Here is a 6,887-nt window from a genome sequence, read left to right on the forward strand (position 1 = left end):
GCTTTCTAGGCTCCATTAACCCTATCTCTTATTTCCTCATTGACTTCCCCAAGCGTCGTTTCACTCCTCTGTTCTTCGACTCCCTACCCCTTTTCTGATTTCTTCCCCTATACATTGTACAGTTTTCTGCAGCCACCAAAAATACCACAATTAGCAACTTGTCATCCACAAAAGCATTCCTCATTTTTAACAAGAAGAAACAAAATAATAACTTACCCAAATCTAAGTTTCAGAGTACTGTTTATTTTCTTTTATCCATGAAAACTAGAAGCTTATTATTAGCTATATAATTTTTTACTCCACTAGCACAGAGAAGAAAGTTGCTTATTAAGATATCACATAAGAGCTCATAACCTTACAAATTTGATACTTCTATAATGGTCAATAAAATTTTTGAGAACAAATATTTTTGTGATGCATCAACAAGTACTGGTGTCCCGACCCGAGTATCCGAGTACTTGATTCCTATATCCAAATAACTCGGGTCGGGATATGGGTCGTTCAAACAACTACCCGGCTAACCGAGTATCCGGCTATTCGGGTACCCGATTATAAACACCCGTACTTGTTTCTACTGGATTTTCAAAAGAGTTATCGCGACATTCGTTTGTTGAAAAAATATCGTTATGATGGGTAAAAACTACGTTAAATACCCTTTTCGGTCTACGTGCTAGAAAACAAGCGAACAAGTACTTGTATCGTCTGGAATTTCGAAAGAGTTACCCAATGAGGATAATTGCGATGCCCGTGTTTTGAACAAATATTTTAATGGTGGGTAAAAACGATGTTAAATATCTTTTTTTGTCTATGTGTCGGGAAATAGGTGTTAATCGACTGGATTTTCGAAAGAGTTACATCATAAGGATAATTGTGGGTAAAAAATGTCGTTATGACAGGTAAAAACAATGTTAAAGTGCTAAAACACAAAGGGTACCATTGGTAATTTGAAAGCCAAAGGGGATTAGGGATGGTCAATGAAAGTCAAAGGTGATTAGTAATGGTCAATGGTTATTTAGGCTGGTCAAAGGTCATTTGGGTTGGTTAACGGTTACTTGGCATGAATGGTGTAGACTTTGATACTTTGATGGCACTTATTCGCAAAAAAAAAAGAAAAAAAATCTATAAGACAGTAATTCGCAAAAGACCTAAACTTGAAGGCTGTTATTCTCAAATTACTCGAATAGTAATGATAATATCACCAATGTTCAGATTTAGAAAAAAATCGTGGAAGTTGTACGTGTCTTAAAATATTCAAGAAGTTAGATAAGTGCTTAGGAAGTTAAAGGTTGACAGACGGTCTACTGTTCCTAAAATGAACAATCTAACAGAAGTTGAAGCTGGAGACAGTACGCTGTTCCTACATAGTAGGTCTGGAGAAAAACATCAACTGGAAAATTGCAGTTATTTTATTATTCTGTTTTTAGTTGATGTAAACGGTTAAAACTTAAATTAGTTACTTAAATTAATTAGTAAGTTAATTGGCTAAACTATTTTTAGGTTATCTAAAAATAGCCTAAGACTTTTTCTTCTTAAGATTAAGATCTCCTATTTTTTAGGATCTTATGTTTTTAATTCCTATGCTATTTTTAGCTTAAGGAAACCGTTGTTCACTTTGAGCAAATGACAGCCGGACATTTATTTATTGGCAATTCCACTATCTTTTCTTTTGAGAACGTGGAGGAAGGTGGGAGGTGTGTCTAAGGTAACTGCTGGCTGTTCCCACTATAAATAGGAGGAACTTTGCTCAAACCGAACATCTATCCAAGAGTGTCCAAAAAAGGAAGATCATTTAAGAAAAAAATTTTCTGTTTTTAAATGCCAATTAATTTATTATATTTTTCTTAAGTAATTATTTTAATTTTTATCCTCTTGAGAATTGGCCTTGTAAGAGTTATTGAGTGTTTTGTTGTAATTAGACTCATGAGAAGTCTAAGGGAATAGAGAAGTGAAACGTGAGAAGTGAAAGAGAAGGAAAAAGTAGAGAAAGAGAATTAGGCCTAGAGTAGAGAAGCATCAAGTGAAGCAAACTGTTTTATGTAATTGTATTTGATTGCCTAAAACATAGTGAGAATTTAATATTACTTGTTACCGTTAAAATTAAACCTACTTTATTTCTTGTAATTAACTATGTAAAATAATATAATTTAATATTACTTATTTATTATATTTTATTATATTTTATTTATTTTTAAACCCGACAAATTACGGGGTGTTACAGTCGTCCTCGTGATGGGTCCTCAACGCAATCAAAGCCCAAGCCCTGGCCGACTTCATTACAGAGAGCACCACTCCTCATTATCCTGAACCCAATCAAGAATGGAAGTTGTATGTAGATGGGTTCTCAACGCAATCGGCAAGTGGAGTCGGGCTTCTGATTGTATCTTTCGCCGGGGTCCGCATGGAAAGAGCGGTAAGATTCGAGTTCGCGGCCTCCAACAATGAGGCAGAATACGAGGCACTACTCATGGGGCTCAAAATCTGCTCTGAGGCAGGGGCTAAAGTATTATCCACTTTCTCTGACTCCCAGCTAATAGTCGGACAAGTGAATGGGGAATTCGAAGCCAAAGATGATAGTATGAAGATGTACTTGCAACAAGTAAGAGAATTTGTCAAGAAATTCGACAAATTCACATTGATCCACATCCCAAGATCTCAAAACGCACAAGCCGATTCCCTGGCAAAGCTCGCCAGCTCAGCTGAAACATCCGCGGCTCGCAATATTATCTGGGAAGTACTTCCCAACCCCAGTATCAACCTCATGATTAACACCATTGATAGATCGGAAATGTGGATGGAGCCATACATCAAATATTTGCAAAATCAGATGCTCCCCCAAGATGAGAATCAGGCGAAAGTGCTCCAAAAGAAGGCTAGATGGTTCGAGCTCCACGAAGGCACGCTCTAAAAAAAATCATATACCCATCCCCTTTTAAAATGTGTTTCTCCTGAAGAAGGAAACTACATCCTTCGCGAAATACACGAAGGCGGATGCGGCATACATTAGGGAGTACGAACTATCATTGGCAAAGTCCTCAGAAGCGGATATTATTGGCCCTCGCTCAGGAATGACGCGGAAGCACTTGTCAAACGGTGTCTCGAATGCCAGTACCACTCAAAGATAGGAAGGAAGCCCTCTAACTACTTGTCCGTCATGCAAGCCATCTTGCCTTTCGATAAGTGGGGTATAGATCTCCTCGGCCCCTTCCCACCGGCAAAGGGGCAACGCAAATTCATCATTGTGGCTATTGATTATTTCACCAAGTACGGAGAAGCAGAGGCCTTTAGCTCAATCACAGTCAAACAAGTATGTCAATTCATATGGAGAAATATCATCACAAGATACGGTATTCCCCGTGTGCTCATTACCGACAACGGGAGACAATTTGTCAGTAAGAACACAATGGAATACTGCGACAGGTTCGACATTCAAATCCGATTCAGTTCAGTATCTCGACCGCAAACCAATGGCCAAGTTGAATCAGCAAATAAGGAGATTTTGAACGGCATCAAAAAGAAAATAGAAGGGGTTAAAGGTACTTGGGATGAAGAACTACCCGGCATCTTATGGGCAAGCCGAACAACCTTCAAAGAGGCAACAGGACATACCCCATTTTCCTTGGTATACGGATCTGAAGCCGTGCTTCCAGTAGAAATAGGCATACCCTCCACAAGGGTTACCTTCTACTTACACAGCGAGAATGAACAAGGAAAAAGGACAAACTTAGATCTGCTCCCAGAAACACGTGGGAATGCATTGTTAAGGTCCATGGCCCAAAAACAGAAGGGTTCGCAGCTTCAACCGACAAGTCAAAACAAAACACATTCGAGTTGGCGACTACGTCCTCTGCAAAGTTGAGGCCACGGGAAAAATCGTAGATAAAGGAAAACTAGGGGCCAACTAGGATGGCCCGTCCAGAGTCATCCGCGTCATCAAACCAGGGACCTTCGAACTAGAAGACATGAAAGGGAAGAAACTACCCCGCCCATGGAATGGAGATCACTTAAAGAAGTATTTCATTTAATAAGATTCGCAAGAGGCCACTCAGTAATTAATTTCATCGTTTCATTCCACGGCATAGTCGCGTTGTCATTTTCAATGTTAATAATATCAGAAGTTTCATTTTCAGAATTATCCAGTTCCAACATTTACAAGTATTCAGTTATATTCTACTTCCTCTAGTAATATTGCAAATCTTATTAAATTCAATAATGTCTATAAGTCGGACCCCTTGAGAGGGGTCCCATATTCAAATTTATTCTAAGTCACCATGAATCAGTGACATCCACAAGTCGGACCCAAAGAGAGGGGTCAAATATCAAAATTATATTAAGTAAAAATCTCGCCGATCAGTAACATCGATAAGTCGGACCCCTAGAATGGGGTCCAAAAATCAAAGTTTATTCAAGTTAAATTCAATGTTCTCTATCAAATCAAGTATCAGTGACATCCATAAGTCGGACCCCTAGAATGGGGTCCCAAGGTCAAAATTATTCTAAGTAAATTTCAATTTCACCCGGTCGTGGCATCGATAAGTCGGACACCTAGAATGGGGTCCCAAGATCGAAATTGTTCTAAGTTAATTTTCGACCGCATCACTCCCCGCTTTTTGGGAGAAAGAGGCCGCGGCTTGAGAGTTAGAATAAGGAATTACAAAATCTTAGAAGTGTCAATATTGAAAGAGGCCGCATCAATCTTAGAAGTGTCATTCAAAAATATACACATATAATTCAATTCAAATTACAAAATCTGGTCAAAAATGTCAAGTTTAGATTACAATTTCAAAACAAAATTATACATCATCTAGGAAGGCGTCGACGTCCCCTTTGGATCTCGGGCCGGCAGCTGAGGAGACCCGGCCGTCCCCTCTTCAAGACTTGGAGTGAAGCTCATAAAATCTTCAATATTGAACGACTCCACTTCAATCTCGGACAGCTCCTTGGACAAGCCCTGGAGGTTTCTTCCTTCATCGATGAGCAGATTTGATAGATTTAAGCATAAACTCTCTAGCTGGGAAAGCGCCAAGCTCTCGGGGGTGCCCGAAGCCGAAGGAGGAAAGAGAGTTAACTTATCTAGATCAAGGCATAGAGCCTCCTTTTCAGCCGCAATATCAACTCTCTCCGCCCAAGCCCTCGCCTCTTCCACATTCCAATTGGGGTCCACCAGTACCGCCGACTCCCGCTCCAAAATCGGAGCTACGTTAGCTAGAGCTTCGTCTCCCTTTTGATTTGCCTTCTGTTGGAGAGAATCGAAGTCGACGCCTAACTCCGCGACAGCCAGACGGTACCTCTCTTCGCTAATCGTGGAGCCAGCACCTACCATCTCTGCCGTCAGATCCCCCAAGAAACTTGACGCCTCCGGCTCGTCCGAAGTCAGCCAATCCCTAGCTATCCGGGCTCGTCTTTCCAAGCTAAGTTTATACACCTTAGGCCCGGATAGCAAAGTCTTGAACTTGGACGAATCAGCCGACACCTATTGCAAAAGACACTGGTTTTGATGAACCAGTTTAGCATGAACGTCCATCAGGTGACTGACTTCATGGCCGAGGGTTGCCGACTTGTTAGAAGCGGCGTCCAAACTCCCAATGGTCTCCTCCAGCTGTTTTCTCGCCCTCTCCCGCCACTGTTCAATTCTGACTAAATGCTCCTTCAGCTCAGAGCATTTAGCCAGTTTTTCTTTTAAGCTCGGCAGTTCTTCTCAGAGCTTCTGGAGCTCCTCGTCCTGCTCATTGCAGCGGGAGGACAGGGCGGCTAACGTCTCCCTGTCCGCGACACTTTGGCGGCTGAGGTTGAGCTCAAAGGACAACCTCAGAAAAGCCTACAAAAAGAACAAGTTAAAATCCAAGCATAGCTAACTTAGAAAGATAAAAGTAGAAGGACGTTACCTCAGCCGCGGAAACTTGGAGTTGACGCACTTTATCGGTGGGGGATAGGGACTCCAAAAGGTCGACATCCACTTTGCTGATCAAGTGGGATGTCGCCCTGTTGAATCGGGTTATCATACCCTTATGCCCCAAATCAGTAAAAGGGGTGTCGTGTCGGAAAGGTAGAACCTCCCGACGATGATACACCTCTTCCACCTTCGCTTCAGGGGCCGCGGTTGACTCCCTCACCTTCTCTTTGCCCCGGCTCAGAACCGGGGACGCCTTAGCTTGAGGAGAAGCCACCTCTTCCTCCACCGATCTCATTTGCAGAGGTACGACCGTCATTATTGTTCCCGCCGAGGCCTTCTTTGAGGCACTCTCCTCGTGGGAGGAAGAGACTCTCTTTCTCTTCCTCTCTCTCTTCTTCGATTCCCTCTTCTTAGAAGGGATTACCCTCTGAGAGTCATCGGGAATATGAACTCTTCTCCTCTCCTCGAGGAGCCGGAGCGCCTCCTCTTCGCAGGGCACCTCGTCCAACCTCTTCTCTACCGTTGCCGAGTCCTACAAGAGAAAAAGTTAGAAGAAATCGAAGAAATCCCTCATAGTTCGAAAAATATATGAATTTATACCTTTGGAGGAAGAGGTAGAGTTTTTTCCGTGGGCCGTTGGATGGCCCCCTGAGCATATCGCATAACGCTGAATTTCTTCATGAGTTCTGGATTAATTGCCCTTAGGTTTTACTTGGCTATCCCTGAAAAATCAAGAGTTAGAAACAAGTAAACATACCATAAAAAAGGGAAGGAAGAAATCTGATGACTCTTACTCCGATCGATGGCCAGGCTGATACCGAATGCTGAGAGGAGGTTCTCATTCTCCAACTCAGGACGACTCGGTATCCATTTGAGTTGGACATTCATGGGTTTCCTCCCCAATTTAACGTCCATCTTTGCATACTCTATGATCACCGCATCATTAAAAGAACATTGCGGGATCCCGTTATTAAAACCCAAAAGGTTGGGTTTGATG

The sequence above is a fragment of the Amaranthus tricolor genome, chromosome 8, assembly GCF_026212465.1.
Source record: "Amaranthus tricolor cultivar Red isolate AtriRed21 chromosome 8, ASM2621246v1, whole genome shotgun sequence".
Lineage (NCBI taxonomy): Eukaryota > Viridiplantae > Streptophyta > Magnoliopsida > Caryophyllales > Amaranthaceae > Amaranthus > Amaranthus tricolor.